At 35.4% G+C, this 11,224-nt stretch overlaps 1 long non-coding RNA gene and 1 pseudogene across 2 annotated transcripts; one reads left to right on the top strand and one right to left on the bottom strand.

Moving 5' to 3' along the window:
• Positions 1-5,192: 5,192 nt before the first annotated feature.
• On the bottom strand, positions 5,193-8,104 carry LOC145122617 (luminal-binding protein-like; annotated as a pseudogene). The gene is made up of 7 exons (XR_013714674.1): positions 8,043-8,104; positions 7,713-7,983; positions 7,396-7,610; positions 7,094-7,315; positions 6,536-7,014; positions 5,978-6,132; positions 5,193-5,897 (listed from the first exon to the last, which is right to left on the bottom strand). The product of XR_013714674.1 is annotated as a luminal-binding protein-like (transcript).
• Positions 8,105-8,213: 109 nt separating this feature from the next.
• LOC145122628 (uncharacterized) lies at positions 8,214-8,840 on the top strand. Its single transcript, XR_013714680.1, has 2 exons — positions 8,214-8,407; positions 8,486-8,840. It is a non-coding gene; the product is annotated as an uncharacterized LOC145122628 (long non-coding RNA).
• The last annotated feature ends 2,384 nt before the right edge of the window (positions 8,841-11,224 follow it).

Below are 11,224 nucleotides of genomic sequence, written 5' to 3'. Positions count from 1 at the left end.
CTATAGAATTTTGAGAGTTTGATCCATAGTTATAAGTGTTAAGAACCAAAGGGGTAGTCCGTTATGTACTTTGGGAATTCTGGAATGATAGAAAATAGAGAAATCTCCAGAAAAGTCCTAAAATTTTAGTCGAATTTATGAAAAAGTCCCGAACTAATCTTTGTTTACAGAAAAGCACAGAATACCGGCTAAAACTTCGAAAAAACTCTTTTTGACCGGTTTCGTAGATTTAGCCGGTATTCTGTCCTTTTTCGTTAGTTTGCTCAAAATATTAGGACTTTTCTGAAAATTACCCGATAACCAAAATATTGGATTTTTTTGAAAATTACTATGAAATTAATGGATATTATTATTAACAAATCATATATAAACATAAAAAATATTTTTTATTATAAACAAATGAAATACATTTGTTGCTAATTTTTTTAGGAATATAATGGTCGACTATGTACTTCTCTATTGTTTGTTGACCACTTCAAAGTCTCTTTGTTCTTCTTATGTATCGTTGTGAGTGTGATAGTAGAAGTACTCTGTTAGGCGTGTTAGGCGTGACAGGTACAAGAGTTGAAAATATTTATTAATACACAATAAATAAGTGTCTACTTGCTATTAGGCATAATGCTATATGATCACGTGTTATTAGAAAATATCATTACACGAACATATAGATCTTTCATTACCCGGTAACAACCATAAAATTACAAACATCTATCGAGAGTGAAAAGTAAAATTTGAACGACAATTTAAATAGATAATCACCCTTCACTTGTTTCCATATAAATTATCATTCACGGTTCACTTTTCACATTTTATAGATGTGTGTTAGCCGATGGTTGTTAACATGTGAGGTATGAATGTTGGTTGGTAGTTAGGTTAAACAACATAAGAGGAACACCAACATTAGAGGAATGCTAACTAAGTACATCTCACCATCATACCCACAACAATGCATAAGAAGAACGTAGAGAGTTTAAGTGGTCAGGAAGCAATAGAGAAGTACTTAGACCACCAATTTATTCATAGAAATTAGCAACAAATGTATTTCCTTTTTTATAATAAAAATATTTTTTATGTTTTTAAATGATCTGTTAATAATAATATCCTTTAATTTCATGGTAATTTTCAAAAAAGTCGCAATATTTTGGTTATTATGTAATTTTTGGAAAAGTCCCAAAATTTTGAGCAAACTAACGAAAAAAAGACAGAATACCGGCAAAATCTGTGATACCGGCCGAAAAGGGTTTTTTCGAAGTTTTACCCGGTATTCTGTGCTTTTCTGTAAACAAAATTTAGTTTGAGACTTTTTCATAAATTGGACTAAAGTTTTAGGATTTTTCTGGAGATTTCCCTAGAAAATATACCTATCATCATTTAAGCAACACGTTGAAAGTACGATGGGTAAATAAGTAATTTCTCATATATGTGGCATGGAATACAACTAGAATAGCATGGTTTTGATTTAGTTGGTTAATTGAAGTTATCAGTGGATTAAAAGTCAATTTCACAACGGAACGTTTATCCTTCTTATTGACTGAAACTTGAAGCATAAACATTATTAGTTCAGAGGTGACCAAAAGGCAGGTTTCATGAATGGGTGGTGTAGATGCTTCATTTAGTTGAATAATGGGCAACTTAAAGATGATTATAACATGTATGGTCTCATATGATGGTGTTTTAAGCCTACATATACAATTTCATAAACAACATCGGGATGATATGGTGATATGATGATCGAAATTCATAGCGGATACATAAGTGTTGATACATCAATATCTAGCAAGAATGCATGAATTTTATATGAATCGGGGGGATTTTTGAACATAAACGTAAGTTGTCTAAGACTGTAAAAATGCTAGTATGTGAATTTTTTGTAACCTTCAAGGAACAAATTAATAAATGATGTTTTATTATCAGTTTTAATTGGGACCAAACCAAAAGTTTTAATTTTTGCTAAAAAAGAGAATCAGGATATTACAAAAATATGTGACTAAAAGTCATTTTTGTACTAGTGTATGTATAATTGAGTGTTGTACTAGATAGAAGTGAAAGTAAGATGCTGCAGTAAACCAACATATATAAATGCATTGCTATTTATTTCCTTTTCTTCGGACCGGAAATGCCTTGGTTGCTACAACTTAAGTTGAGCTCATATTTTCAAGAATGGTGATACCTAGAAGTCATGTACAAGATCAAGTTGATGAGTTGCAAAGAGATGTCGAGCTCCAAGAAAAGCCTATGTATGACTAGTACGAAGAGGAAGCTGACTACGTAGAGTTTTTTGTAGGAGTTTACCACAAAGGTTTTGTATCTCATGGACTTGAGGACAAATCCAAAATTAGAGGAGGAGTATGATATGGCAATCATTAGTGACACCAAACACTTCACACTTCCCAGAGTCACCTTACTAAAATTGAAGCAACACAACTCTATAAAGATTTGTTGTTCTGAAGTTCCCACTCTCTATATCAACGCCTAAGATAGGCCTTTCCACCAATGCTTCCCATTGAGGATTTTTATTTGGAGTCTTTTCACCCGGAGCTCCTTTCTCCGAAGAATCAACCTCCTGACGCAATACTCTACATTCCATAATAACTTATCTTGAAGTCCTTTTATCCATTTTGTCCACAGTTATCTTCTTTTCTTAATTTTTAGGGATTTGCCACCATAACAAATCCTATCATTTTATGTTTAAGGTTTTCTCCTCTATAAATAAGATTGTAACAGGCAGTTGATGAATATTGAATAAATTGAGTTTTGCTCTTTTATCAAAAATCTTGTTTAGCGTTATAGTCTTATAGATCTACAAACATTGGTGGTTAAAGTGATCAGTTTCTCCTTGATTTCGGCGGCCTTGTGTTTACGAATCTTGGTGGTAAGATCTCGAAACCTTTATCTTTTGTGCCACTGGCTTGACCTTTTGCAACACTCAAATTTTTCAAACAAAATTTTCATTTCTAAGATTCCCAAAACATAGTTTTTAACACCATCTCATGTCAAATATAATTGTCAATTACACAACATCATAAAACAAAGTCAGAATATCTCAGAATCCACAAATATCCCCATTAGCAGACGAGTGTGTACAATCATGTCAGCATCTTCCCGCGATCCTGAGATGTACCTGAAACACATTTACATCAACATTGCAAGCATAAAGCTTAGTGAGTTTCCCAAAAATACCAAATACACAAATACATAAATAAATAAGCCTCTCATGGCTATGTCTCGATAAGGACCCTCCGGTCATGTGTCTCAGTGAAGACCCTCCGGTCCCATGTCTAGGTATGGACCCTCCGGTCATAACTCAATATATACACATAATAATATAACAACATAAGTCACAAAGACAAAATGCATAATAACACATATTTCAGTATAAGCAAATAAGACCCTCCGGTCAATAATATGAATAAGACCCTCTGATCACACATAAATTATCACACAGGTAAGTATAGTGAGAAGACTCACCTCACGCAGAAAACAATAAATCTCGCATCCGAACTGCCAGTCTAGACTCCGCCTAAAATATGTCACATATAACTCTAATTAATAATTAATATTAATAACCCCAAAATGCTAGACCGAGCTTCTCTACTAAATCTCAGGAGGGTAAAAAGACTATTTTGCCCCTCCTTGGCCAAAAGTCCACAAATTGACCAAAGACTCAAAAGTCAACGAAAGTCAACGCCCAACGAGTATGCTGGGCGTACTACTGGCTAAGCATGCGACGGGTATCCTCAGCGCTACGCTGCGCGTAGCTGGGAGTATGCACGGCGTACTCCTCAGACTCCCTTTTTCCACTTCACTTGGTCTTAATCCGCTAAGACAAACATTCCAACTATAGATCTGAGCTAAATAAGGCCTCTTGATTCATAAAGTTGCTGACTTTAAGCCTTTGCATGGCTGGACAAGACCCAATCCCAAAAACTCTAACTTTCTTAAAACAAAAGACCATACAACTCATGCATGGAGAGATTAAGACGTCAAAGCACTCATTTTTATGGATTAAAACACCTAAAAGGACAGAAGAATAGCTCTGGAGTTCACCAAACTCACAAAGCTCCATACTTGGTACATAAAACCCTAAAAAGGACCCAAAACAAGAACTAGAACAAACAATGAACAAGTTTTGAACTTGATACCTCCGGAAGATGCACCAACTGAAGTAGAACTCATATCCAAGAGCTAGAAGCACAAGATATCCTTCCTTCAAGGTTCCTTCTCCACCAAAAGCTTCACAAGAACACCCAAATAGGTCACAAACATTCACACAAGCTAGAGGAACGAGGTTAGGATTTTGGAGGAGGTTGGAGGCTGGTAATGGTGGCTAGAAATGAAGCCATTATGTTATTTAAATAAGGACACAAGGAGGTATTAGGGTTTCATTCTGAGCCTAGTACGCCCAGCGTACTAGGTGGCCTCCACGATCAAGCTAAGCGTATGAGTACGCTGAGCGTATACATGCGTACGCCCCGCATACTCAAATGCCACCTTTTTCAACATAAGGACCAAACTTGACATATATATAAAAGGTTAAGGTCTGAGAAGTTATACCTCCTTTTTGGGGATGTTACACCTTTATAGATTCTCATGGTGGTTTCAAAGTTTCTTTATCGTTCATCCTGGTTGCTTGACCTTTATGAATTTTTGTGATAGACCGTATTGTATGCGACTATTTTGTTTTGTTTGGTTACCACTTTTTGTTCGGGTTTGTGGTCCTTATTATTCAAGTGGTGTTCGTTTTTATATTTATGATATTTCACATCAACTGCACTACATAAAACGTCTACCTATAGGTATTACGTCCAATAATATACTGGAAAAAAATATGACATATCATTTTTGTTTCTTTAGGTTAAAAAAAAAATTATGATTCCTTAATTTATAGTTCACCATCTTCACCAAGACTTGGGTTTTTGAGTCGAGGCAATTAGTGATAATAGACAAAGTTGACTCCAAAAATGTTTGAAATCTGCTCGAGTTTATAATCGAGCCAAGCTTGAGATTAGGGACGTGTTCCACACACAACTTTTGGGAGCTTCTATCTTTTATCTATTAAAAAAATCTCGAAAAAAAAAGTTTCATTTGAATGTAGGAGCTTATAGTTTTTATCTTAAACAATACACCTGAAATCCTAAAACTACTTCATGTAGCGTTTAACAAAAAAACTCTTTTATATTTTTGCAAATTGATTTAATTACTTTTTTTTAAAAATTATTTTTCTACTTTATATTTTACAAAGATGCCTCTTTATGTGATTTTACATGTTTTAAAAGTTTACAACTATATTTGCCGAATACTTATATACAAATAAAAGATACAACTTCAAGCTACCGGCTATTGCGAACTAAGTTGAGTTTGATCAAAATTACATTTTCATCCTTTAACCATACAAGTCGTTATGATTGGATTGCATACGCCTTACAACTGTTTCAGTTTCTCATCGCACTCCTTCTCCACCATCTGGTTATCATCCATCCATTCGAGAGACTCGGTCATTGTGGTTTCCATATTCTTTTTCTCAATGCACTCCAACTGTTAGCCAATATATTTTTGTCATTCATTTGGTTCTTTAAGTTGTACACACAAGTTTCAATTGCGTTACAAGAATCTATCATTTCCTTAACTTTCTTGTCTTCCTCGACAAACTCTTCTTCTTCATGAACCATTCGCCTAATATCTTCTTGGCTCAATCGCCCTTTATTGTTCGTGACCTTGATCTTTTCTGCTTTACCAGGTCCCTCAACCTCGGCCTCCACGTTCAAGATACCGTTGGCATCTACTTTGAATATCACTTTGATTTTCGGGGTTCCCCTTGGTGCCGGAGGAATGCTAGTAAGATCAAACTCTCCGAGAAGCCTACAATCCTTTGTAAGATTTCTTTCACCTTCAAAAACCTGTTACAAAACATATAAACATCTCAAATTTACTAGGTCTTAAAGAAGATTGATGAACGGAAAAAGAAAAATGCATGCACCTGAATCGAGACTATGGTTTGTTGATCATGTAGGGTCGTAAACATTTGGGATTTCTTGACTGGAATGACGGTGTTCCTGGGGATCAATTTGGTCATCATCCCGTCGATGGTTTCAATACTAATCGTATGGGGAGCCACATCCAAAAGAAAGATATCTACATGAGAACACGTACGACATATAGTTAGAAAAAATTGAATGTCTGATAGGAATTAGATAGTTAAATACTTAAAGGGGTAAAAGGGTAATTCCTAAGAGAGTTTGGTAGAGGTTTGCTAATAAATAGAGGGTAGGATTGCATTGTTAGTCAGGCAGAAATATCATAGATTCTTATTAGTCTCTAGAGTGAGATTGGCTCATTGGCTAGGCCTTTGAGAGAGGGATTCATCCCTGGGCAATCATCCTATCAGGAGATTGTATTCTCTATTTTGTTAAATCCTCCATATCAATTCCAGTTTTCTCTATCAATCATCCATTGTTTGTTTATTCTATTTCAATTCTTCATCAATGTCTCTTTGTTGAAGGGAACTTGAGACATCCGGATACAAAAAATGTGTTACCTTTGGTTTCCTCGCTTCCTTCTCGCTCAAAATACCTCCTTTTATTGCAGCACCATATGCCACGACTTCATCAGGGTTCACACCCTTGATGGGTTCCTTCCCATTAAAGTAGTCCTTGAGGAGCTGCTGAAGCTTTGGGATCCGAGTACTTCCACCAACAAAAACAATCTCATCGATCTGTTGCTTTTTTAATCCTGCATCTCCCAAGGCCTTATTCACAGTCTCCATCATCTTTTCGAACAAATCGTTGTTCAATTCCTCAAATTGCGCCCTAGTCAAGGGCTCAGAGAAATCTATACCATCATAGAGAGAATCAATTTCAACACCAACATGGTGTTGACTGCTCGACGCCTTCTTGGCACTCTCAGCTTCCCTTCGTAGTCTTCCAATAGCTTGCTTGTCTTCACTGATGTCCTTTCCATGCTTCTTCTCGATCAGTTTGATGAAGTACTCGACTATTCTTTGATCAAAGCTCTCACCTAGAAAGAATAATAAAACTTTAATTATTTATTTAGTCCAAATAACAAACGAAAACACTTCATATAATATATTGCTCACCTCCAAGATGGGTATCTCCATTTGTGGCAAGAACCTCAACGAGGTCGTTATCAAATGTGCCTCCACCAAGGTCAAAAACCAATACGTTCTTCTCTCCATCTTTCTTATCTAACCCGTATGCGATAGCTGCTGCTGTAGGTTCATTGATGATTCTAATCACATTCAATCCAGCGATTACACCAGCATCCTTTGTAGCTTGCCTTTGTGCATCGTTAAAGTATGCTGCATGAAATATCGAAAAACAAATCCTTAAAAGGGTCCAAAACTTAATTCTCGATTTGTCATTTTGTTAACTTACTAACCAGGAACAGTGACAACAGCATCTTTAATTTTCTTTCCAAGAAACGCTTCTGCGGTCTCCTTCATCTTGGTTAGAATCATAGCACTGATCTCTTCAGGACTAAAAACCCTAGTTTCACCATCTTTAAGTTTGACTTCGATATAAGGTTTTCCATCCTTGTTCGTAATTTTGTAAGGAACAAGTTTCATATCCTCCTGTATTTCTTTGTCCTCGAACCTGTTATACAAAAGAATCGATTCTAATTAATAATACGTTTTACACAAATTATGATACCAATATCTATCAAGATTTATATAGAAATTTTGAAAAGTTAATTACTTTCTTCCAATTAGTCGCTTAACATTAAATATGGTTCTGGGGGCGTTTTTGGTTGCTTGATTCTTTGCAGTCTCACCGATCAACCTCGCAGAGTCGGTAAACGCCACCCATGATGGAGTGATACGGTTTCCATGGTCGTTTGCTATGATTTCAACTTCTCCATTTTTGTAAACGCCAACACGGGAATAACTAGTCCCTAGATCTATCCCAATCACCGTTCCCAACATGTTGGCTTCCTCTAATTTCGCCATGGAACTTGGAACTGAACAGCCTGAGATGCACTAAAGTTATATAATCACATATGCTGAAGATCGTATTGCAAGAACTTACCAATTAAGACGATGGTTAACACGATACCAAATTGACCCATGAGATTTTCACCTTTTACTCTCCCTTTCTTCCTCCAATATATATATATATATATATATATATATATATATATATATATATATATATATATATATATATATATATATATATTTCTATTTCATAGCTCATATACAGCAAGTTGATATAGGATAAAGCTCGTTTTAGCCAATAACATTGGGTCATGTGGTGTTTCCTCTCTATCATCGACGGATTCTTGTGAAACTGCCGCCCATTCTTTTGTCCGTGCGAAAATTGGTTTCAAGATCCGACGACTAACCTGTTTTCCGCCCTCCGATCACTTTCAGATCCAATATATAATCACAATGGTTTTTTTCCCTCGATTTGCTTCTGATTCTTTTGATTTCAGTTTGAAATTACTAATTTCATTTGATTTTATGACATAGATTTCAAAGTAATTTAAAGAAGCTTGAAGATGCCGGCCCCTATCTCGGAAAATATTTAGCATCAGTACCACAGGTCCCTGTCGTCATTACCTCAGCCATTATTTCATCCGCTCAAGTCCCTTTGCAGGTTTCAGTTCATGGCCCCTATCTTCTCTCATGACTCCTCCTCCGGCTTACAGTATGAAACCTATACTAGAACAAGATGATCTATTGAAGACTTGAAGTTAAAATTGTTTGGTAAATCCTGGGACTTTAGAATACATTCAATTTTAAAACGAAAAGTAGCATCCTACTTTAAAATTGTTTAGAATACATTCAATTTTAAAACAAACAGTAGCATCCTACTTGATGATTATATATGGCGCTAATCAATGTCCGTAACCTGTTCGTTGAAATGTCTACCTGATGGTTTCAATTTGTCATGTTACATCCAGATATCCATAACATTTTTCTGTAAAAATTGTTGCACACAGGTACTATCTTTGTACACCAACATCAAACAAACAAACAACAATATCACCAAGAAAATGTTAAACTTTATTAATAACAATCATTACTGATTACATACATCTCACACAACTTTTCTAACCATTGAAACCTTTAACAACCATTGTTACTCTTCATAAATAACTAACTATTAACTACCTTGATAACTAATCTATAACTTCCGGAATTGACTAACAAATTAACTTTCAAATAACTACCTTTCATAACTACCAAGGTTAACCAAGTTTGCTTAGTTGGCTGTACTATAAAATTGAGAGCTTGATCAACATTTATCCAGATTACATAATTTTTAGAGAGTCTGATCCACAATTATTGCAGAATTTTTTTTGAACTTTGTATTGGGGTGTGAGTATTTTTATGCTAATTAGGCAAAGGAATGGTATGTATATAAGGTTTTGATTGAAGATGGTTATAACATTATAAATGTATGTGGATTTCTTCCCGAATGCAATTTGGAGTACTAATGAAAATGGTATAACATTATTCAATTTTGTTGAACAAATGAACACGACTTGCTACAAAGTTGATAATTGCTGCAACCTTGTATTCTTATTCCAATTGTACATTGTATTCAACCATGATATGTGTTGGTACTTTGTAATATGATAGTTATTTGAGGTGAGCTATACAGAAATAATAATAAAGTCATTTACACTTTCCATCATATATATCACTCTTAAGATTAGAAGGTATATCGGAAGATTATACATGTAATTTGATAAATGAGTAATACCACAAATAATACTAATTAATGCAAACACGATTTATAACTAGACCTGGCAATGGGGCGGGTTTGGAGCGAATCGACCTTGATCCAAACCCTTTTAACAAATTCCAAAATCCGATCCAAACCCGCTCCGTAACCCGCAGGGTTTTGAATAATCAAACTCATACCCTTATCCACCGAATCAACAGATATCCAAACCCGCCCCGTAACCCGTAGGTTTTTTGAATAATCAAACACATTTTACTTAAATCATAAAATCACATTTATTAAATAAAACAAATGTTGATTTAGAAAACACATTATGTACTCATAGACCTTCGATTGAAATTAAAATCATTATCGTAGTTACTTCCGATTGGTTTTTGACCGTCGATTGCATTGATAGAGAATAGGAATTACAAACTTTCTTCCGGTTGATAAATGAATTTATTGATTTATAAATGAAATTGGTGATTACATGATGAAATATAAATGAAATGACATCATAATTTTTGGGAGAATACTGGAAGTCTAGAAATTGAGTCATCGAGTCCTATGTAAAAACAATTTAGTTTTTGGCATTTTCTCTATGGACTTTCGATTGGAATTTAAAGTAAACTTTAGGCAGTATAAACTATAAATGTATGATTCTAAAATTTATATGGGGCGGGTTATAAATGGAGCGGATCGGTGATGATCCATACCCGACCCTTTTAATAAAATGATTAGCGGGTATGGGTCGTTAACGGGTAAACATATCAAAAACTATGCTCCAAACCCATATAATTGTTAAGGGTTTGGATCGGATCAGGGTCAAAACCCGCTCCATTGCCAGACCTATTTATAACCCTTTAATTAACCTAACCAGAGTGTATCCAAATCGAATAAAAAGTCACACACGCAAATAATCCAAGCTGTGAGATCAGTATATATAGCACCAAAGAACACCAAAACACAGTTATATCTTCATATCCTTCTCCTCTTCCGCAACTCACGTGAGATGACTATAATACCTAAAACCATCAAACCCATAAGCCCTTCTCTTCTTCCCCCATCTGTTTCTCCTTCTCTCTCTCATTTTCGATGCAGATGCTTGCACACCCAGAGAATCGAGCCCATTTTGTTCCACCTCTTCTTCATGGTCCTCAACAAGCCCTTCATCAAGCCCATAAAAAACAAAATCAACAAATAAAATTATAAGAAGAACGAACAAATCAAGGCTAAAAGCTAGAGACTTAACTGTATCGATTGGGGGACACCAAAGATTCAATGTATTTCCCAGGTGGAGGTATATCCAAACCATGAGCTTTAAACAAGCATGAAATATTTTCCATATGGCAACCCAAATCTATTTTGTACACCAAATCTTCAGATCCGGAATGTGTGAGGCAATTTCCATCCTTCATTAAGTGCAGTGGATGTATATTTACCATGAATACGTTATCAGAAACTATACCCTGCACCTTCTTCCAGTCTCCATCCCCATCCATCCTCCACAACTCTAAACCCCACCCTGTAAAGTTGAC

The sequence above is a fragment of the Lactuca virosa genome, chromosome 6 (assembly GCF_052849685.1).
Source record: "Lactuca virosa cultivar CGN04683 chromosome 6, Lactuca_virosa_CGN04683_v6, whole genome shotgun sequence".
Classification (NCBI taxonomy): Eukaryota; Viridiplantae; Streptophyta; class Magnoliopsida; order Asterales; family Asteraceae; genus Lactuca; species Lactuca virosa.
Note: the sequence above shows the minus strand (reverse complement) of the source record. Positions and strands in the feature narration are given on the sequence as shown.